This window comes from Peromyscus californicus, unplaced genomic scaffold (assembly GCF_007827085.1).
Source record: "Peromyscus californicus insignis strain IS unplaced genomic scaffold, ASM782708v3 Scaffold_22__1_contigs__length_63687245, whole genome shotgun sequence".
Classification (NCBI taxonomy): Eukaryota; Metazoa; Chordata; class Mammalia; order Rodentia; family Cricetidae; genus Peromyscus; species Peromyscus californicus.
Genome location: NW_026294525.1, coordinates 42903109 through 42927834, shown reverse-complemented (window position 1 = coordinate 42927834; position 24726 = coordinate 42903109).

The window sequence follows — 24726 nt, the reverse complement described above, 5'->3', positions numbered from 1 at the left end:
GTGCAATTCTGAAAACCCAAGAAGACAGGTGTTACATGTGTTCACATATCTGTAAATGCTGACTTTAAATCTTCAGGTATGTGTGCTGCATTTAAAATGCCTAGAGATCAGAAGATTACCAAAGAGTCATGGAGAAAGAAGTTCAAGGGAGACTAGATAGAATGAACATGTATAAAGTGTTTAAAGAGAGTAATGGAAAAGGAAGGCTAAACTAGGGAGGAGGAGTGGAGGATAGATTAGGAGACAGAATATGCAGAGAGATAAAAACACTAAAGACTTTTTTTAAAATGTCATATAAAAGCCTATAACTATAAAAGATTGCCCCAAACAACATATATTGGAGTTATCATAAGTATATGATGTATACGTATATATGTATATTAGAGTTAGATTATAACAGGGCAACAATGCCCCTACTGGACATGAGCAACTAACAAATAAAAATATTGATACCAGCAATGATTTGCTTATTTTGGAGTTATTGGCTAATGAGGTACATTAGACCACCAAACAGTATAGGTTATTGCCTTTGCTCTTTATTACTCTCTAGAGCTTGATGATAAGACCCTATTACTGATGAAGGGCATACTTGAGTCACATAATATGGCTAAATCAAGTTTTTAACTATTTGTAAACTTCATACCCACTTGATAGCTTTCATAGTGCTGGAAGGTGCTGTACATCTACCAGAAAAAAAAAAGTAATAATCAATCATACCTATGAACCCTGTGAGTTACAATAATGAATGGCATAGAATGACATACCCTTTGTTGCAACAATGGCATGAATATCATTGGAATAACCAACCATGATCTGTTTGGATTTAAGTCCCATTCCATAGGATGAAATCCATAACTGGAATCACTATTAAGCTAATAACTTATGACTAGATAGGTCATAGGCCCTATTAGAGAGGCTAATATTATTATGCTGCTAGATGGATATAGTTTTAAACTGACCCTTAAATATTTATCGTTAATTCCATAAATCAAGGTCTCTCTCATTTCTCACCTGAGAAACCTTTATTTGGTGTAGATAGAAATGAACACTGTGATCCACAACTGGCAAGGTGTAGAGAATAAGAGATTACAGAATGTTAGGCCCTAAAGGGACACTATGTAATGCACCCCATACCACTGTGTCAGGGATTTGGAAAAGTGGTGAGACAGAGTTTAAGAGCCTGAGATAGTGGATGACTATAGGAAACACTGTTCTCTGGATACAACAGGGCAGTTGCACATTTAAACATACAGCAATTGAGACAGCCTTGCAAAAACTACACAAGCCCAAGCCAGGCCAAACCCCATCATGAAGAAAGGAGTTGTACCCATGATCTGACTCTAAGCCATGGAGTATAATTATCAGCTGATTCGAGGAGAAACAGTTTGTCTCTTAGCAAGTTGATTATTTGCGAGTGAGAGATCATCCATCTATGCATATTTGAACAGTGCAAATTAGTCTTGAAGGTTTAAAACAACAACAACAAGGGTGGGTGAAGAAGAAAGGCATGAATCAGGAAAGGGTGTGTGTGGTGGGTAAATATGATTAAAACACATATGAATCTCTCAGTCAAATAATTTAAAAAATCAAATGCATACATAAACTTCTTTGAATTGGAAAGGTATCTCATTTGTCTTTTAATTTATTGGGTTTAATATTTTAGTTTTGTATGGAATTTTTGTTTGTTGCCATTTCCACAGCTTTTATAGTTGAATTCATCATCACATCTATGAAATTTCTTTTGTAATCTCATTAGTATGAACTTTTTAAAGGTGTACATAGAATGAAAAAATTACAAAACCATTCTTATTTTTTTCTATGAACAGTATTATTTTAAGGTCCTGAATTGTTTATTTAATTTTATTTTGGATAATGTAAGAGTTAATAATTTTTACTTTAAAAGATTCCCTTCAGATACTGATTCAACATCAGTTAATACTTCTAAAGTTCTCAATGCCATTCATAATTTAGAATTTTAAATTCCTATGGAGAAATGTGAAATTGATATTTGCTTATCTTCTCAGAACATCTCATTTATATTAGATTCATTCATGGTATCTTTATCATCAGCATTCAGCTATGTTTAAGTGTCGTGTGCATGCATATAATTTGAGCTGACAAGTGGTACTGTTATTTATTAATTGTTCATAGAAAATAGCCATTGAATATTTTTAAATAAAACAACCACTGTGTTAAGACTGGCACAAGAATATGAATAATGTGTAATCTTTCTAACAGATACCTTGCTTACTCAGTATTAATTCTTTTACACTGAAATTATTCTTATTGTGGGTTTCTGCAGACCTATCATTGTATTTTGAAGTCGAATCATCAGGAAGGTTTTTCAACAGCTAAAAAACAGAAAAAAACATGGAAATGCTTCTATTTCTTACATATTGTCTTTAGATTACACACTGAAATTTCATATGGTGTCTTTACTTTCCAGGAATGAAAACCCATATGATAACTTCCATAACCTAATTTATATGTAGAAATTAACATTACATGCACTATTTTAGCTAATGTTCCTTAAAGCATAAAAACAAAGAGAGCTGGAAAGATGGCTCAGAGGTTGAGAATAGAAACTACTCTTGCAGAAGACCTGAGTTGATTTCCCAGCACCCACTTTGGGTAGCTCACAACTGCCTGTAACTCCAGCTCTAAGGGGATCTAAGGCCCTTTTGTGGCCTTGGCAGGCACCCACACTTACATGCAATATTCATAGCACCAACACACATATATACACAGACAATAAAAATTAATAATCACATCTCAAAGAATAAAAGCAAAAATATACCATTTTATTCATATCACATTCAAAGTCAATTTTCTATCGCAATGATCATTTTCTAATAGAGAGCAATAAAGCATGTTCTTTATTGAGTATTATCATACTATGACAAGTTCCCGAAATGGAAATAAAGAATGTTGAATAAATATTTCTTGTTTCTAGCTTATGTAAAAGCACCATAGGGGCTTATAGTGGTCCTGCTGCTAAGCATTTCTCATTACACTTTATTTTTTCCAATGAAGTGAAAAGTTGACTTGAGAGGTGTGCTAGAGACTTCTTACAGAAGACTGCATTTGACAATGATATTATTGTCTAGTTCATTTTCTTAGCGGGATGCATTAGTATCTCCAAAGTACATAAACTTAAATATATAGCCATTAATAAAAGCATTTTATTAAGTTAATAATATATTACATTTAGAGGTTTCTTAAAATTGACGTTCTCTAATGAATTCAACTGAAGCTACTTGTCTACGGGAAATGATTGCATAGTTCTGTCAGCTCATTTTTCACTTTAAATACATGCCTCACATAATAGCGCATTTGCTCAATTTTCTTGCCGCAGTTACTTAGACATTGAGATTTCTTTTCTGCAGATACAACTTTCACTTTGAGTGGTCAGCATGTATTTCAAATTTCCTCTATCATTTCTGCCTCTATAGAGCTCTTAATTAATGTTCAGAAGCCACATTTAATTAAAGGGATGTCAGAGGAGTCTATGTTGGACCTGAGTGATTTGGGAGCAAGATGGTTTCTTATGTGCATTCCAGGTTTTTTAATTAAGCAAAATAACTGTGGATGGAGAAATGATTTAGTGTCTTTAACCAAACACCCACATTTTGAAACACACTTGTAATTTGCATATTCGAGGTGATTTGCATGTGCAAAGCTGATGCTTTCCTTTCCCTCCTGATTTATTGGAATTCAGGCAAGCAAGTAGGCAGTTAGCATGAGGCAGCAGCGGCAAAGCCCAAAAGAGAGCCGCTGAATGCTGTCTGTGCATCTCCGTGAACTTTTGTAATGATCTGCCAACAGTGGTGGATCAAAGAAGCAGCTCATGTCAGTAACACAGAAGTAAGTGACGTGACATCGAACCAAAATAGGTCCTTATATTTGTGGACTTCAAATATTACTATTTTATTTAAATATAAAGTAATATGTCCCAAAGGGGTATAGAATTTTATTACTGTATGTGGTCAGACTTGATTATTCATCTAATGTTGAAAATTCTTGAACTAATTTTTCCTGAAGCATTTTATTGAATGGGAACCTACCAAGAATCAACAGCCAAGTAATGAAATCATACTATAGAACTTAATCAAATGAAGTACAGTATGTACATACTTAATTGTGCATTATTAAAGATTCAACATAATTAGCAAAGGACAAAAGTAAGTCCTCAAGAAGAGAATTTTAAATAATTACATTACATTTATAAAGTAAATTTTTAGATAATGTTATTTTTTTGAGTTTTTCTTGATAGGTAACTAACAGGTTCTGGGGCTTTTGAAAAATCATCTATTCATCTATTATTTTTAAAATGTTTTCAGTCATAATTAAATCAGTATAAGACTCTATTCTGAATTATTTTTATTATATGGCTCAAATCTGACACCTTTAAATGGTTCTTTTCTCCTTGTCAAGTATAACCTTCAATTAGAACATCTGCCTCTTAGTTTTTCTTCTCTTGACTATACTAAAGCTAGTTTCATGAATAATGGTTATGAGCCACTATGTGGATCGGGAAACCAAATCCAGTGCTGCTGTGAGAGAAGCAAATGTTCTTATCCACTGAGCTATCTCTCCATTCCTGATAAAAAGAAAAATAGAAAAATAAAAAAAAAATGTGCACCACTCACTTATCTCTGCAGCAGCGCTATGTAACTCACATTCCCACCTCTTCTTGACCATGTCCCAATCTAGTCCTTAAATCCTCTCCTATCTACCCAAAGCAGCTAAGCTGATTCACTATGATAAAAGAAGATGGCCTAATTCCTCTTCAGCCTCACTCCCCACTACACATACTAGTTCTTCATTCACTTACAGACAGCACTCTCTGGTGAGTAATGACATCCTACATGAGTATTCTTGTGCTGTTGAGATGACAGTCCTAGGCAACTCCCTTCCCATCACACCAGCCTCTCGATGTTTGCAACTCACCCAGACATGGTCTGTTTAGAGACTCTTCAGCATATTTTGTCTGTGTCATCAGCTTCTACAGATTTCTATATCTCTCCCTTCCTTCCTTACCTCCCATCTCAGTCCCAGCTCTCAGCTCCACAGTAGACCATTCATCAGCATACTCCACCCATTCGGTTTTGTTCCCCCACTTCCTCTACATTCCTTTCCTCATAGGAAAATTTTGTGAGAGATTTTTTTCCTATATTTTTATCAGTGATATAAATCCTGTTTACGGAAGTTTCCTGAAACACAATAGGTACCCAGTAATATATGTTAAACAAATGAATGGTTTGTGTTTTAAATGGACTTAAAGGAGGATTTAAAGAAAATAATCCTGAGAACACAGATTTTATAGCCGTCTTACCTCTTTATTATTCTTACAGTAATTAGTGATACTAATTATAAATATATTTGCAGCTCTTGTTATGTAAACTTGTAGATATCATGGTAATAGAGGAAGAAGGTAGGTTGATAACATGCTACAATCTGATGAAACATATAAATGTATTTAAGGTTTGGAGAGCATCCTTTTTAAAATATTGTGTCCTGCCGGGCGGTGGTGGCACACACCTATAATCCCAGCACTCGGGAGGCAGAGCCAGGCGGATCTCTGTGAGTTCGAGGCCAGCCTGGGCTACCAAGCGAGTTCCAGGAAAGGCGCAAAGCTACACAGAGAAACCCTGTCTCGGAAAAAAAAAAATATTGTGTCCTTAAGAATGCTTTAAGCAAGATGGTAGAGTGGCATTTCATTTAGTGAGGCTAGTACACAGCCAATTTGAAACACAATCCAGTGTATTTAGGTTCAAAAATTTGCAATTGCTCATTTTTCATCTGCATATTGGTATTTTGTCATTTCATTAAATTTTGATTGTTTGGAAAATAAAGTGTGGTAGGAATTTTAATTGATGATAGGCTAGCATGACAAACTGAGAAGAATATAGTAAGGACTTTAAGAAACACTTAGAAAATTCTAAGATACTAAATGGAACTAAGAAATTAAATTTAATGTTAACTATCACGCAGGATTTGCTATTTGAGGCAAAGAGACAAAACAGCCTCTACCTTTACTACATCTTTCCACACAACACATTTACTTGTGGGGCTCCTGGGAGGTCTTTTGATTTTTCTATGACGGAGTTTCATTCTTTTCCCTCAGGAACTGAGTTCTCATTCAAAACATCAGTAAACTGACCTAAAAAGATATTTCTGACTTACTATTTTAAAAAAATGTAGACCAAAAAAAAAGACACCCATATAACAGTGTTTGCTGTATGTGATATTTCATGCAAAAAGGGAAATAAGAAAGAATATTTATGTATCATTTGCATTAAAAAGGCTATAAAGAAAATAATAAAAGTGAGTTGCTATATGGGAATAATGAATAAAATGTATAAGAGCAGATGTTGAGGGGAACAGATCACTCTCCATTTCTTTGACATTATTAACATTCTGAAGTACACATCTGTTACACATATGTGTGTGTGTGATAAATATTCACATGTGTGTGGAGGCCAAAAAACAACTTTGGTGTTCTTACATAGGTGCTGTTCAGCTGGGTTTTACTCTCTCTCTCTCTCTCTCTCTCTCTCTCTCTCTCTCTCTCTCTCTCTCTCTGTCTATCTATCTATCTCTATCTGTGTGTGTGTGTGTGTGTGTGTTGGGGGGTGGGTGGGTGTGGTGATGGTGAATAATATGTATGTGAATGCAGGTATATCATGCCACAGTTCACTTGGGGAGTGAGAGAGCAACTCCCTGGTGTCTGTTCTCTCCTATTACACACACACATGCACACAAATATAATATCACCACAGACATTGTGTAGGTTCCTGGGATCTCTGCATCAGGCTGCATGGCAAGCATTTACCACTCTACTCAGTTTGCCTGTCCCACATCTTGTTTTATGAGACAAGGTCTCTCACTAACTTGCCTACAGTGACCACGCAGCAAAGCCTAGGAATCTGCCCATGAGTTGTCCTCTGATCTCCACATTATCACCTTGGCATGGGTGAGAAACCCCACCACACACACAATAAATAAATGAAGGCCATAATAAAATGTAGAAAACAAGTTTTTAAACAGCTGTTCAAGTGATTTAATTTACCTTCTGCCCATTGTGAAAAAGGTGATCTGCTCTGAAAACCCTTGAAAATGTCTAGCCAGCTCTAGACAACTATTCAGTTGACTTTGTTTTGTTTTCATTGTATGTGTTCATATGTGTGTACTTAGTACTAAGGCTCCGGTCCAGAATCTCTAGGCAAAACAACAAGAACTCTATGACTAAGTTGTATCCTAGTCCATATATTCTTTGGACTTACAGCCATAGTGCCCTGCCTCAAGCACTGCTGTGGCAGACGCACTTAATAAAAATGTGTCTTAGAGGACCTTGCTTATTTCCTAGTTGGTTGCTAATGAGTTTTCAGTAGCTGTATTTGTATTAGTTAATTAGAGAGCAACTTATCTCTGAATAACACTTTTTATTGCATCAATCAACTTTTGTAAAAAATGTCAGTAATATGCTTAAAAGAAATAAGACAAATTTATCAGTGAGTTACAAAACATAAACATTGATATGGAATATTCAACTTCCTTGTGCATCCTCATATTCATTAAGGTAAATCACATGAATCACAGAGTTGATGTAAACTGCTTCTGACATTTTGCCATAAATGGAGGTTAGATTTTATCCCTGGTTTGGACATTTGTGACATCACCTAAACAAACAGGAAAAAACAAAACAACTATATACTACAATTTAATACAGGTACCAATATGTCATTTATAACAAGAGGATTAGTCCAGCATGACCCCAGTCTGCTTTAGAAAAGTATTGATGAGGAAAAGCTTAGTCCTGCTAATTAGCGGTCCTGGACCCAGTGTTGTGGTGACTAAAGCTAGCCCTGATTCAGTGACTACAATTCATGAAACGTTGTTACTTATTTCTTTCCCACATATAATAATTGGGCTAATTTTCACAAGATTAGTAAAATGTAAGCTTGGATATGTGATTTCACTGAAGGAGGATAGTTAATAAAGGCAATGTAGATGTGCTATAATGTTTTAAGAAAAAGTTGTATTATCTCAAACCTTGAGGCTTGTAGATCATGACCTGTGATGTGTGTATATCCTGCTGATATGCAACTTAATGTACCAGAGGGAGAATTGGGATAACCAGAAATTTACAAGTATTTTGAATCTTGGTGGTATACATACAAGCATGTTAGTTGTTATATCATATTATAATTTTACAAGAGGTTTCCCTTCGATAAAATTGGTTCAATAGAGCTACATAGACATTTTAGTATTGTGAATTTATTATTAACTCAGAATAAAGTGTTTAATATGAAGGATATCTCAGGTCTCAGTTCTAATTTGATGCCTTGTTTATAGTTTACTAATTTCTTAATGATATTACCTCAACAATGAGATAACATCTAAAGCGTAACTGCATATATAGTATTGTGTTATATATAGGATATAGGATAGCTGATAGTTCTCAGCTTGGTGAATAAAAATGAGGAACTAGAGTAAGCTAAACAAAGGCAAAAATAAAGAGAAGGGAAGAAAAGGGGGACCAACACGAAAACTAAGAAATGTCAAAAAACTATTGAAAACTCTGCCACCAAGAAAGTAAATATTTTGCCTATTTGTTAATATGTTTTGTAGCATGATTGTACTAATTTGCATTCCTTACCTTGATACACAGTGTTTCTTTTACTCTACATCATCACTTAACACTTGTTTTAAATTTATTTTTTTATTGTAGAACCATTCTAACAGTTCCCAAGTGATGTCTCCTTGGAGTTTGTTATTCATTTCTCTGAAAGTTAATCCTGTTTGACATTTTTCTTAAATCTGTTGGCCACTCATATCTCTGTTCACAGGAGAACCATATGTTAGTAAAAAACAATACACTAACTAAAATCAATGATATTATTTCTTACCTCTTCTAAAACACACAAAAAGAGGAGGATTCAATGACCCTGTTAAACTTCTTTTCTAGCCTGTCTCTATTCCTTTCTGTTATCCACTATCCACAGAAACATTTTCTCCCAGAGACCCCGATGAGCCACACTGGGCTGAGACACAGCACTTCCCTCAGTGGTCATCAGAGAAACTTCTTACAGAAGATTCAAACTAACACAGACCTACAACTACTGTGCAGAAAGCGAGAGACTTTGGAGCTCTCAGTTCTAAATGTGACATCATAATCAAACCCATCCCTTCAAGGTTTAGGGATCTATGCCAAAGGGGAAATGGAAACATTCTAAGAGCTGGAGGGGATGGATAATTCTAAAGATACAATGTCCTCAATATGAAACAGGATCAATGCACATATGAATTCACAAAGACTGTAGCAGCATGCACAAAACTAGTGTAAGTTCAAGCCAGATGAAGTTCCAGCACTAACCAGGAGAAATGGACAAGAATCTATCTACAATTGATACCTGTTGGAAAAGGGAAATTTGGTTTTCTCCAATGAAGTGTCACTGGATATATTAACTACACTCTGGGCAGGCACCATACCCTGGAGTAGTTGAAGAGTTGGGCAACACAAAATAAACTCTATGGTTTGTTTGTTTGAATGCTTTTGTTTTGTTTTGGCATTTTTTTTTGTTTTATTGGTCCATTGTTTATTTTTTCTGATTTTTGTTTTTGTGTGTTTTTTGGTAATTGTTCCTGAAAGATAGAGAGTAGATTTATAAAATTGGGAGATTGGGATGGTCTGGAAGGAGCTAGAGGAAGGGAAAATGTGCTAAAAATATATTGTGTAAAAAATGTGTGTGTGTGTGTGTGTGTCTGTGTGTGTGTGTGTGTGTGTGTGTGTGTGTGTAAAAAGGAAAAAGACACATTCCAGTTAGGTATTTTCTCTGCACAACATCTAAAAACTTTCTAAAAATAATATAATAATAAAATATATTAATGTTTTTGTACCCAAACAAATGTCTAGATTACTGTCTCCTTAAATATATATTATTATTTTAGGTGAAAACACATCTTGAATGCTTTAATTTTTCTAAATTACAGTTTAAATTTGAGTAAACACTCGCTAAAATAGAATTGAGTAATACAAGCTAATTACTTCATCAAAATGAACATAGCCATACTAAACAATGACAACAATGTGACTGCAATAAATATTAGATAGATCCTTCTGTGAGTGTGATTTTTTTTTCTTATCTCTCAAGTACTTGTAAATCAAAGGATTCTTATGTAAGAATGGGAAACTATTCCAGGGAGATTCTTCTTCTGTTGTTTACACAGAAGTAAGGGATAATCTTTCATAATATTGATGAAGGCACTCGTCAGCAAACACAGGAAGAAAAATCCATCAAAGTTGAGTACATTTCACCAATATTTTGATGAGTTTTAAAGACTCATGGATCAGGTATCAATAAAAACAAATTTTGCTTTCCAATTGTCATTTCTACAGCATTCTCCTGTCCTCTGGAACATAAAGTCACACTGATTTGGTTGTGTTGACTTAAAAGCATGGTGAATGGGCTCTTTGAGGTCACTGAGGACCTTGAGATAATCACAAGGAGTTTACTTGGTGCTCTACATCTTCCCTCCTAACATAGAAACAATGTTTTGTCCAGGGGTTGCATGAGGTAGGACATCACATGACTGATAACGCAAGGTCAGGTGTGTCATGCAGCATGAGAAGCCATTGTTCTGTATAACCCAAAGTCCAAGAAGATTTGCAAAACTGGAAATCAACTCCATTCTGCATATTATTTTTGTTTTGAAACTGTAGCTGTTTTCATAATATACATGTTATTTATACCAACATCTAATAGGATGGTCATTGCTCTTGTGGAGAAATGAAAAAAAATACTATTTTTTTTTGTTCTTGAGTTTTAATTTTTAATTGGGTTGTATAAACGTCAACATCAATACATACATTTACTTTTTAATTTAGTCACATATATTTGCTTATTTATGTGAGGAAGCCTACACACTTGGACACACGTGTGAAAGTCAGAGGACACTTCGCTGAGTTTTGGGTCTCTCTTTTCATCTCTGGATTCCAGAGAGAGACAAGGATGATCAGGCAAGCACCTTTTTATTCACTGAGTCATCTCGCTGGCTTGAAATTTGATGATAATGTTACTTAAAATACATTCTTTAGTAATTCAACATATATATTCCTTACTTTAGCCATGGTCACCCTGCTGTACCATCGGTCACTAAAACTTATTTCCCCTAAGAGTCTTCTTATCTCATGAGCAGTCTCTCTACCCCCTCAGCTTCCTTACCCCGTCCGTCTTGTTTCTCTTATACATACTTTAACTTGCTTCTGTTTGACCGATTTATGTTGGGCATTCAATGTCTATTATTCTTAATAATGAACATTTCCCTGACTGGGTCATCTCTTTTTCCTGTTTCTTGAATTGTTTATAACATTCTTTCTAACCTTTGTAGTATTGATTTGACTATGTATCATTTCTTTCTAAACATATCCTGTTTCTTTTATAAAGATTTTACTTTACTATTGTGTCTTATTTTGTTTAGTCACTGCACCCCTGCTTCATGGTGTACTGGTTGTTAGTTTCCTTATGTGTAAAAATAAGTTCAAAGTTATTTTTTATTTTAACTAAGTTATAGTTGCATAATTTCCTTTTCCTCCTTCCAACCTCTTCCATTCCATCCCTCTGAAATATATATATACACACGTGTGTGTGTGTGTGTGTGTGTGTGTGTGTGTGTGTGTGTGTGTCCAGTCGAATACATTTAGTATTGACTGGGTATATATGATTTCATGGCTGATCACTTGGTGTTGGATAATCAGAGGATTCATCCCTGAGAAAGACTAGTTCTTATCTCCAGCAGTCATTAGTCTCCTGATGTTTTTTTTTTTTTGTTGTTGTTGTTGTTGTTGAGCTTTCATTTGAATAGCTTTCCTGGCATTTTCAAGAGACACAATCCTTTGTGGATTTCTGGATTCTCTGACTCTCACCATCTTTTATCCCTTCCTCCATGATGTTATCTGAGCTGTAGGCATGTGAGTTGTGTTGTAGTTATATCCATTGGGGCTGGGAAGTTGATCTCTACAATTTGACTAGCTATGATTTTCTGAAATGTTTTCTGTATGAAGCACAGAGAAACATCCTAGTTGGGGGGGTTGTCAAAACTACACTTATCAGTGGGCATAAGGCTATAAGTATACATTTAGATTATAGCTAGAAATGATGCTGGTCTGGCTAAAATACTCATAGTATGCTTTCCTTTAACATCTATAGTCCCGCTATCCCTAAGTAGTTATTTACATTTCCAGTGGCAGGCATGATTTCCCTAAAATTGGGTTGATCCTAGCCCAGTTAGGAAGCTGCTGGTTATTGGCAACCTTAGTACTACAAGTGCACAAATAAAGATACCCTGACATGCTGGTCATTGTTACGGTTCATGGGTATCATGTTTACAATGATAAATATTGATTGTTTCCCTCACCTGACAGTTTTCATAACACCTCTGAAAGCTAGACCTCAGGAAGGATGCTCTCCATGTGTGTGGTGTCTTCAACAATAGGAACTTATTGTCACCCTCTGAGAAACAACCAAGGGCAACAGCAGTAACCTACCTGATGTGGGAATACTGGACTACCCTACCCAACAACTAGGAAGTTTCTCACACTGGGAACTAGAGTTTAATTTATTAGATAGTCTGTGGATCTAATGGGGAGGAGTGTCTGCCCAAGTATCATAATTTTATAATAAATACGCACATACTTCTATGTATTAAATGTCATCTTATGTAAATACAAATAGGTAAATACAAATATGATTCCTTAAGGTTTTTTTTACTTAAATATCTTTCAAAATATTAATTCCCAAAACATCACTCTTATTGCCTTTTTTATTTTTGCTACTGAGTGAAGAATATTGTTGAAAATATTTGTGTTATTCAGACGGAAACATGTGTAAATAAAGTTCAATGGTATATATTTAAGCAGGTTATAATTTTAAAATGAATTTAGAATTCTATACTAATTCTTCTAGTAAATAATTTTTCATTAGCACAGTTTCATTCATTTGTTTATTATTTTATGTGTGTGTTCACATGCATGCCACAGAACTCACATGGGTCATAGGACAATTTGCAAGAGTTGATTCTGTTCTAGTACTATGTAGATCCAGGGAATCAAACCCAGGTTGGCAGGCTAAGTGTCTTTATCAGCTGAGATGACTCACCAGTCCACATTTTAAATTCTTTATTGTAGTTACATATATATATACATATATATATATATATGTATATATATATGTATATATATGCTGTGGGATGATCTGTATGTCAAGTGTGTTGCTGATGGAGGTGGGAATGAGGCCTCTGCAAGTGGCACATTAAGCTGCATGGTGGATTTAGCCTTTGCTAGTACAAAACAAAAAAAGAGGTTTCTGGGCTACACACTGCTTGGATAAAAGCATAGAGACCCACGATAGCTCCCAGGGCTGGTGGTAAATGCACCACCACCATGTTGGGAAGCTGAGGTGAGCTGAGCCAGCAGTCACAGCTGCTGCAGTTTAAAGCAATAGATTCACAATAAGACAGATTCAGATGTAAAGATTTACAATGTGTGTAAAATATACGGAGACTTGAAAGAGACAAAAAAAATGTGTGTAAAATATACATAGGCTTAAAAGAGACAAAAAAGGTGATATATACAGTTATATAAACAAATACATAGTTTTAAAAAATAAAGTCTTTAAAGAGACAGCAAAATTAATATAAAAAATAAGCCATGTGAAGATGAATATTACACAGAAAATCTGGATTGTGTTGTCTTTGGGATTTTTAACTGCAGAAAAACATTTGATCATAAAAGATGTTGAGTTAAACTAATATGTATATTTTAAAGATACCTTGACTTCAAAATTTGGATCTAAGAATATGTTGCTTTGGAAAGGAGGCTCTGCTTTTGTTTCCACAGAAAGCCAGAGGCTATGGATTTGTTCCAGATTAAGATACATCAGGTTTGACCAGCCAAGACCCCGTGAAAGGTCTCCGAGGACACCATGGCCCAGATGATCCAACATCTAGAACCATTTCAAGACGACTGGCTCAGACGATACAGCCTCATGGACTATTCCATAATCCTAAAATTTTCTTTGTGTCCCCATAAGATACAGTGTCCCCCTCCAGCAGAAAGTAGTAAGAGAAGCTATGCCCAGATTCCTAAATTATATGTAATTTTACTTTGTTAAGGTTAAAACCTTCCTTTTTGAAAAAAAAAAAAGGGGGGGGGAAGTGCTGTGGGATGGTCTGTATGTCAAGTGTGTTGCTGATTGGGCAGTAAATAAATCACTGATTGGCCAGTGGCTAGGCAGGAAGTATAGGCGGGACAAGGAGGAGAATAAAGCTGGGAAGCGGAAGGCTGAGTCAGAGAGACACTGCCAGCCTCCATGATGACAAACAGCATGTGAAGATGCCGGTAAGCCACGAGCCACGTGGCAAGGTACAGACTTATAGAAATGGATTAATTTAAGCTGTAAGAACAGTTAGCAAGAAGCCTGCCACGGCCATACAGTTTGTAACCAATGTAAGTCTCTGTGTTTACTTGGTTGGGTCTGAGCGGCTGTGGGACTGGCAGGTGAGAGAGATTTGTCCTGACTGTGGGTCAAGCAGGAAAACTCAAGCTACACACACACACACACACACACACACACACACACACACACACACACACACACATATAAGATTTATGTTTGAAGAATAATAATGATGACACCTGGCTTTCTCACCACATACCACAATGTAGAAATAGACCAAAATATTGGAAGGCCCTGGCCTGTCCTTCCTCAGATATAAACTTCTAGCTTTAATTTTCCTTTCTTTTTAAAGTTCTGATTTCATGGCTAGAGAGAATCAGCACTAACCAGTGTTATAATGTCTGAATACCATAAGGATTCATTTCCAAGGTCTCATATAAGACACAAGAATAATTAAGATGTAACAATTTGTACAGAGACTACTGAGGAATCAGTTCAAGATAAATTTAGAGAAAGAACTATACAAGAAGTAGAAGATACCAGGAAAACTCAGCATAGAAAACATTCTTCTTAATAATATTTGTTTGTTAAAAATAAAAGGTGTAACAAACTCAGAAGGAAAACTTCAGGACACATTCATTTTTGTACTGTTTATATTATAGAGAAAAAGTTTGAAAATATAAATAAAACACATGAAATTTAGTAAAGTGAATAAAACTCTAATATGTTAAGTACTAATAGAAGAAATATTTAACATTTTCAACTTTCATTAGTGGTATAATACAAAATATTCCCAATGTATACAAACAAGTCTAGCTAAAGTTGCAATAGCTTATGTGAATTCTATTTGAGTTGGCAACAATTCCTCTACTACTTTTAGCTTTGAACAAATATCTGAAGTTTAGATAATTGTTTGTTCTATACAGGTGAACAAATTTTATTTTGTTTGTGCTGGTGAAGCCATGTCATGCCTGCAAACTTATACTTCATACAGAATATTTCAAAATAATGTAACTCATTTTCTAGCTTATCATTAGTGGTATCTGTGCAAAAAAATAGGTAAATAAGTGTTGAGTGTTCATTATTTCATTTCTGCAACATGGCAAAGCATGTGTGTTCACCTTATATATAAGGGGGCTAATATTGTTATAATTAAATAAAAGATTGCCTGACTGAAGGTTTTCAATTGTAAAAATGTAGATGTGAATTTTTGGCATTGGGCTTTGTTTTGCTAACTATACACGAGGAAATATAACCCCTGACTCACCTTGAATAAAGTACACTAGTCACTGCCTGCCATCAATGCTAATCAAATCCTCTTCAAAAAGCGTTATAAATGGATCAATAAGTCTCTTTCCCTTGGAGCCAAGTGTCTGCATCTAACTTTGTAAAAAGCACAATGTCTATAATGCAAAGATACATGAAAATCTTTATCTGATAAACAAAGTTTTAAAAAGATACTCTGTAACCATAATGGTATACTTTGAATGTTTTGTTTGATCTTTATTTTAAATTGTTGAAACTTAGTTGATAGTGAAAATATAGTATAATCAATTTCTGCCTGGGCCACAGACACCTTGTATCCTGGGTTTTAGAATTTTTTCATTAATTCAAAAGATTTGTAAGCAATCTAAGCTAGAAGATGGAGTCCGACATACTGTGCACATGTGTCTACTGCAGATTATTTTTGTTATGATAGTGGAAGTTGATATATATCTGTCTTGAGATAGTGTATTTAAAAAGCAATTTACTTTTCCCTCTAAGCATTTATCATTACATAAATTCAGTTTGAATGTATCATTTAGATATTTGATTGATATCCATGTGTATTAAAATATTATAGTACAAAATTGGAAGCTTTATAGTCCTTTGGGGTTTATTTAAATAAAGAATCTGTATCTGTGCAATCATATGAGGATTTAACTTTGTTATTAAATCCTACTCTTTACTTAAAAATAACTGTAAACTCTGTGGCTTTCAACCTGTCTCCATGTCTTTTTGAGAAGTACTGTGTTTCTGTAACCAAGCAGTAACTGAATGTAATAAATTCTGATTGTGGAAATACAGTCATGTTTATAACCATACAGTATTCCAGTCTTTGTAATGATAGTATGTCCCCAAATATATTGTGTACCGTAATAAACTTACCTGGGGTCAGAGAACAGAACAGCCACTAGACAGACATAGAAGTCAGAAAATGGTGGCACACACACACCTTTAATCCTAGCATTTCGGAGGCAGAGATCCATCCAGATCTCTGTGAGTTCAAAGCCATACTGCAAACAGCCAGGCATGGTGACACATTTTCTTTCATCCCAGAAAGTGATGACAGGAAGCAGAAAGGTATATAAGACGTGAGGATCAGGGACTAGAGGCTTGTAGCTTTTAGGCTTTTAGCAGCAGATCAGCTGAAATCCATATGTATGAGGACTCAGAGTTTGAGAAAACAGGATCAGCTGAGGAATTGGCAAGGTGAGGTTGGCTATGGCTTTTTCTGTTTCTCTGATCTTTCAGTGTTCACCTCAATACCTGGCTCCGGGTTTGTTTTTAATAATAAGTCTTTTAAGATTCATGCTACAAGTCTTCTTTGTCACTCTCTATCAAGACTCTTCTATCTACTCCATAGAAGGCAGTTAAATGTAAAATGTGGCACCTCCTGTAACTTCTTGCTGTCTATTTTGTCTTATCTCAAACTCACGAGTGTATACAAAAATTTACTTTTTTTCCTTAATTTTTTGTAATATATATATATATATATATATATATATATATATATATATATCCTCCAACTCCTCACACCCTACCCACCTAACTTCATGTTCCCTTGCCCCCTCCCTCCCTCTAATAAAATAAACAACCAACCAAATAGAACACACAGCCTGTAAGACATACTAGTGCATGAACATTATGGAAATGACTAACCACTTTTCAATTGGATGTGTGTGTGTGTGTGTGTGTGTGTGTGTGTGTGTGTGTGTGTGTGTGTTTCTAAATATATAGATCCATCTTGCTCAGTCTGTGAAATGTGATGTGATGTGATGTGATGTGTGTGTGTGTGTGTGTGTGTGTGTGTGTGTGTGTTCAGGGCTGACCATTTGATATTGGGTAACCAATTGTTTTCCTCTTGCCTAGGAAAGACTATGCATCCTGCTTTCAGTATTTCTTAGTCGCCTGTAGTTCCTGGTCAAGAACAGAGGCCTCATGAGCTTTCTCCCATCCATGCTAGCATGTCTGTTGGTACCACCCTTGTTTAGATCACATGTAGGCAACCATGTTGGTGAGACTTCATGGGTGCAGATTGTGATATTCTAGGAGTCCCAGGTGGTCTTGCATTCCATAACATGCCGTAGGAATAATATCCTATCATATTTGCAATTTTGAGAATCATGTTGACTGTATATAATAGTGGTAGTAATGTACAGAGGCACCAGAAAAAGTATTTCAACCGGTCAAACAGTATTTTATTTCCTTCAGATAAACTTAACTGATTCTCTTCAATTCAGTATTTTATCATATTTTCCTTGATTAATACTTTATGCCTTTATAACTACTTAGCTTTTCTAGTATGACGTATTAAAATTACCCATCATGTCCATTTGTATACTAGTTACTTAAATCAACAAATGGATCTTAACTATTGTTTGAGGTTTAATTATCAGAATCTAATCAAGAGTCTGAAATGTGTCAGAATCAGAGTTTTTAATAAGTAAGTAAATGTTAGATATGTGGAGCTAAACTAAAATGTGTTTCTCAAAGCACACAACCACTCAACATCTTAGACTTTAACATCAAAGATTACTGGTTTGCTGGTAGGATTGGACTATACACAGCCAAGCATTAACATGTACCTGGTTTCCTTAGTATAATTATAGATTCTGACTGATGTACAATTACACCCTACCCAGTATGTTGGATGTAGATTAACAATATTTTGTTTTACACTGTCCTCATGTATTGTTGTTGTAGTGATTTCCTCCAAACTGAAACATTCCTTCCTTAAAAAAGGAAGACTCTTGAGACTCAGGAAATAAATGAATCTTGCAGAGTTCTAAAGGTTCTTGAACTGTACAAGATTCATTTCTTCTCCTCTCAAGGGTTAGCAAGCAGCCACAATGTCTGCGAAGAAGATAGTGGTCAGCCAAAGTCCTGGCAAGCTCTGCAAAGGGTTTCAGGGTTTCAGCTTTCATTAGTCATCATCAGAGTTCATGTTGGCTTTTCACTAACACAGATGCCTTTGAGTCACCCATAGTCTAGTAAGTAACTTCAAATAAACTAACTGGTTCATTAAGGTAGACTTGGATGAGATGGTTCCTTGTTCTCTCATCAGCCCCCTATCTGGGATGGAGAGACATTGGTATTTATCTCCCCAAAAAAGGGGCATAATCATTGGTCTTTGTCAAGTACTCCACTTTCTCCTTTCTGTAATTTCTAAGTGTTGTTCAATGTGTTACCACTTGCTTACTTACAAATCATTTCATTGTTTTTTATTTTCCTAACAGGTTGCATTTGATATATTTATTTAAAAATTATCCTTGAGGTTTACTTTCAGAGGCAAAAGAAAATTATTTCCTATAAGATTACTAAAATTCATTCACTCCTATAAGGTTACTAAAATTCATTCATTCTTTACCACCATCCATGATGCTGCTGACAGAAAGCTGAATATTATAAACCAAAAATTACAAGTATCTAAATAGTTAGTATGAAAGACCTAATAGTCATAAATAGCATTGATTTTCATAAAAGGTATTTGTTAAAGATTTTTTTGTTAAATATATTTAAAGGATCTGAGAAAACTTGGTAGAAAAACATGAAAGAAGCATTATCTGGTGTCTGTTAAAGGTAGACACATTTGAACTCAGTCAGGTGGTCTTTATTTATTCTCTGACTCAGCTCCCATAACAAAATCTCAGAATGGGAAACTTTTAAGGGTGTGGATATAAAATGTTCTTAGAAACTGGTTGTATCTAGGATGCTATCATCACCAATGGGTTAAGCCATTGGTCGGTTCATAGTTAATTGTTCTGTGAAGATATTGGTCTTCTTGAATGAAATAAATCATTACAGCAGCTCTTCAAAAGATATCAATTAGCCATAGCTCTATACTGTCCTACCTCTCTGCTTACTGGCTGCCGTGAGCTTTTCTCCATGTACTCCTTCTGTCATGAAGTTTCTGTCTTTTCACAGCTATAAGAACGGAAACAAACCCTGAAACTGTGATCCAAAATAAATACTTCTTCCTTTGCTTTTGTTTCCCAGGATCATGGTCACAGCATCTAAAAGGTGATTAACCATAGCTGAAAAAGCAGAAAGCTATATTATCAAAATCTGAAGTTTGGAACTCTTACATCATGGTACTGGCAGTTATTGTCTCTGGAAAACACAACTTGGCAATAAGAGTACCAGTGAGGGTTGTTCTACATTGGTTTGGCCTACAGGCTTGTCTATGGGGGATTATCCTAATTACAACTGGTATCAGAAGACCCAGCCCACTATGGGTGGCAACACTCCCTAGGTAGGGATAAACTGTTTAGGAGTGAGAAAATCTCGCTAAGCATGATCGAGCAAGCAGCAAGCATGCATTTATTTATCTCCGCTCTTGACTACGGATGTATCCAAGTTCCTGCCACTGTGAACTGCCAAGTTTTCTCCTCTGATGAACTACACCTTGAATATTAACATTAACTAAATCCCCCTTTTCCCTGAGTTGTTTTTGCAAGACTATTTTATCACATCAATGAAAATGACATTGTCTTCCTCCTATCTATTCTCTTTGCCAGAATGTCCTTTTCCTCTGTTAGAAACACCAATGTCATCACACTATCATTCTATTCTTAAGACCTTATTTCATCTTGGTTATCTTCTTTTTTTATCTTATAATTTAATCTAATTTTACATATCAGCCATGGATTCCTTGTCCTCCCCCGCTCCTGCGCCCCCCCTACCTTCCCCCCAGCCCACCCCCCATTCCCATCTCCTCCAGGGCAAAGACTCCCCCCCGGACTGAGATCAACCTGGTAGATTCAGTCCAGGCAGGTCCAGTCCCCTCCTCCCAGCCTGAGCCAAGTGTCCCTGCATAAGCCCCAGGTTTCAAACAGTCAACTCATGCACTGAGTACAGGACCCAGTCCCACTGCCTGAATGCCTCCCAAACAGATCAAGCTAATCAACTGTCTCACTTATTCAGAGGGCCTGATCCAGTTGGGGGCTCCTCAGCTATTGGTGCATAGTTCATGTGTTTCCATTCAAAAACTCCAGGAGTCCAATTGGTGAGAAAGAGGAGGATTTATATGAGAGAGAATTGTTGAGACCAAGGTTGGATAAAACACTTGGTTATCTTCTTGAAGATCCTGTCTTCAATTATACTCATATTGTGGATTAATGGTTCAACATATGAATTTGGATAGGACTTAGTTTATTTTATAGTTTATCTTCAGTAAATTTATAATAATGTAAAACTAGTCTTAATTTAATATCAGAAAAAAAGACAAGTATATTCATATTGAGGAAAGGTTATTCAAAATATTTTTAGGGAAAGTCAGGGACAAAAGTTTTAATGCATAGTGAACCAGGAGTGCACCTCAATATCCATTATTAAAATCTTACCAATATAATCAGAAGTTGATCAATAGAATGTAACAAATGACTTGTAGAATAATAAAATCATTAAGTATCTCAAAAAATGCAAAGCATAATGCAGGACTAAACAACATAAAATGGGTTTTCTGTGATAAACCATATTTTCTAGCATCATTAAGGGAAATTACAGTTGTCCATTTGTAGACAAAAGGTTGTCATAACTTCATAGTACGGTTTGTGTAAACATAGCCTAAATTAAGTGACATTCAAAGCAGGTGACAAGAGAAAGATCAAGCTTTATCATTTTGGATTTTTTTAATGTAAGCAAAAAGTTCTGGAGTACTTGCATATGCATGAGTATGTTGAATATGTATAACTGTTACAAAGAAAGATCTTATTTGACCCCTAGATACAGAGTCATAGGAAAGTCAAATGCAAGAACAATCTAGCAAGAAAAACTTTATTAGATGAATTCCATGCTTTAAAGCCAGGGCCATAGAAGTAATTGCATTAGTCATAGAATCTACAAGAGAAGTGTTCTTGTTTTAAATACATACTAAATATTTCCAGTCCTTACAGCGCTATTTACTTCTAATAAAAATTAAAAATACTAAAATTCTGCCTTCCTGTTATTATAATGAACCAAATATATTAAATAAACTTTAAGAATCTGTTTTATATGATCTGATCTAAACCTTTCTAATTAGGTCTCTTTCTACATTTTTTTGGTCTTTGACTGATTGCCTTCACTGTGAGAACTCAAACTGTGTTGTTCAGTGTGTTGGTATATTAAGACTTAGACAAAATAATATCTCTACTTAATCTTTCCTTGGAATGTTCTGCTAACTATAAAATATTAAATACTATTTGTGTGGCTTCTTTGTTTTATATCACGTTGAACTTCCTTTGACTTCTGAACATGTGTATCAAGTAATCATTTTGATTCCCACTCCCTGCCACATGCACACATATTGTGATGGTTAATGCTTATTATCAACTTGATAGGCTCTAGACTCAGTTGGGCAATCAGCCTCCAGGCACACCAGTGAAGAATTTCTTAGACTAGGGGAGTCTCCTGGTATGCCTGTGAGGAATTATCCTGATTAGGTTAACCAAGGCTGGGAAAACCCACCCTAAAGAAGTGGAGCACCATTTCCTGGGTTTGGGAAGCAGAGAGTATAAAAGGGAATAAAGTCAGTGTTAGAGATACCACTCAACAATTAAGAGCACAGCAGCTCAGGATCATCTATAACTCCAGGGGATCTGACACTTTCTTCTGCCCTCTGTGTGCACTGATTGTGATGCACAGATATACATGCTCATAAAATGCCCATACACATAAAAAAGCAAATTAAAATAAGAGAGGAATTTTTTCTCTTCCTTTTGTAAAAAGGAAACTCACCAAATACTAGCATTCATCACTTTGCTAACTGACTAGCATTCATCATATTGTTAGGAGCTACCTCAAACTCCTACTCCCAAGACTCACCCATTCTTGGTTGATTGTACCCTTGAATGATAAGCCAAAATACAGGATTTCACCATTAAGCTCACTTCCTGTCAGGCACTGATCACAGCAACAGGAAAAACAACTGAGACACACATGTTATGGATGCATGCCTAGCACCAGCAAGAGGACGCTGGGTAAATTTGCCTGCCAAGACTAATGACCTGAGTTCGATCCTTGGAATCCATATGATGGAAGGAGAAAACAGACTACTGCCAGTTCTCTGAATCTCACACACACCATGGCACACACAAGCATGCACACACACACACACACACACACACACACACACACACACTTACACACACAGAAACAGAAATAAATAAATGAGTAAATGTATAATAAATAAACGTGCCCCCTACTAGGGTAGGGTAGCTTACACCTATTATCTACATATTTGTGAGGCAGATGAAGGAAGCTTGCCAGATTTAGGCCAGCCTAGATGAAATCATGAGACTCTGCCTAAAATCCCAAAAAACAAAACCCAAAATACATTAATTATGATTTGCCAATGGGATGACAAATATTTTAAATTTAACTTGGAAAAAGCTAGCAAGGTATGTACCAATACCTACATTTGATCTTACCATCTTTACCTGGTCACTCATGCTCAGCAACCTTCTTTTATTTTTTTTAGATAACTTATGCATGACAATTTTATGAATAATATGTCTATCTCCTATCCTCAAATATAAACTCCCTGTGATCATGAATTATGCTTATTTTAATTAGCAACAACTTGCTGTCTATAAAGTAGGTATCCCAAAAATATGAATTAAATAACTGTGAAAGGAAATTATACATCCGATAGCATATGTAGCTTACTTAAAAATGAAGCCATCATCTAGAGCTAAAATTAGGTACCACTAAACCCCCCTATAATAATAAAAACTATGCCATATGAGGGAAGGTGCTGTACACTGGAAAACAATGATAGGTTTTTAAATCAAGTGGTGCCCTCTAGTTCAAGACTTTCCTGGATGTCTAGAGAGGGAATAGTACAGATGTGATGTATATGCTTTGTTTTCCTATGTGACCAGCAGTTGTGAAGGCACTGTTGTAACACTAGATTGAGACGTCAAAACTGGTACATGTAATAACAGATACCATACACAGCATAGCATATGGTGGAGAATAGAGAAAGTCATGCAGTAGATAGAGCAGGTATCATGAGATTACATCATGCTACTTTAAGAAGGGCATGCAACTATGTTCTGTCATTTTTCATTTAATATGTTCAGACTGTGTTTAAATCATGAAACCATGAAAATCAAAACCATGGTTAGGACAGACTACTGCATCACTCTTTGACCAAGACCCAAAGATTATGGGGCACTGAAGAATTCTATTGGTTCACAGTTGGCTACTGCTAACAGCAATACTCCTTTTAGAGTACTCTGCTTTAGGAAGCTGGGACTACTATTTAACAATGCTGAATGATTCCTCAAACAAATGTCTGGATAACAGAATTCCATAGGACTTGAAAATCATGTAATTCATTATTCAGAGTTGTCCAATATATAATCTTTCTTCTAGGTGCACTCATATGATCATTTAGGAATATAAATTTAAAAATATAAATTTTACATACTATGGGACTTAGGAGTTAGAAAACTGAACATGAGATACTTTATTGAGAACCTGACCTAGGCTGTTAAATATTCGTGAACTTTTGTCACTATTTCCTGCTATTTTTCATTTCTTCTGGATTAGGTTAATGATTTCTGCTTCACAGTGAGAAACTGCATTTTTTTTCTGCTCTTTGGGATGTAAGAAATATTTTGTTCTTACATTAAAAAGAAAAGAAAACATTTCACTTGATCAGAAAAATTAGTGGAAGAAAATTAACTCACAAGTTTTTTTTATATTCCTGTGTGTGTGTGTGTGTGTGTGTGTGTGTGTGTGTGTGTGTGTGTGTGTATGTGTGTGTGTGTGATCACATGCATACTACATCACATATCAGAGATGGTCGGAAGATAACTGTCAAGGGTCAGGTTCTCTCTTTATGTGGGAAAAATAACTTATATATCAAATGAGTCCTGCAGATATATATCTGCTCCTGGCCCCTAACCTAGCATTCTTCCCTAATCCATGAATCCTTGGAGTTTGGGCCTGTACTGTGCCACACCTAGATTGCAACCATTCATTCTCAAGCTTCTTCCTCGTCCCCCTCACTAGCTGG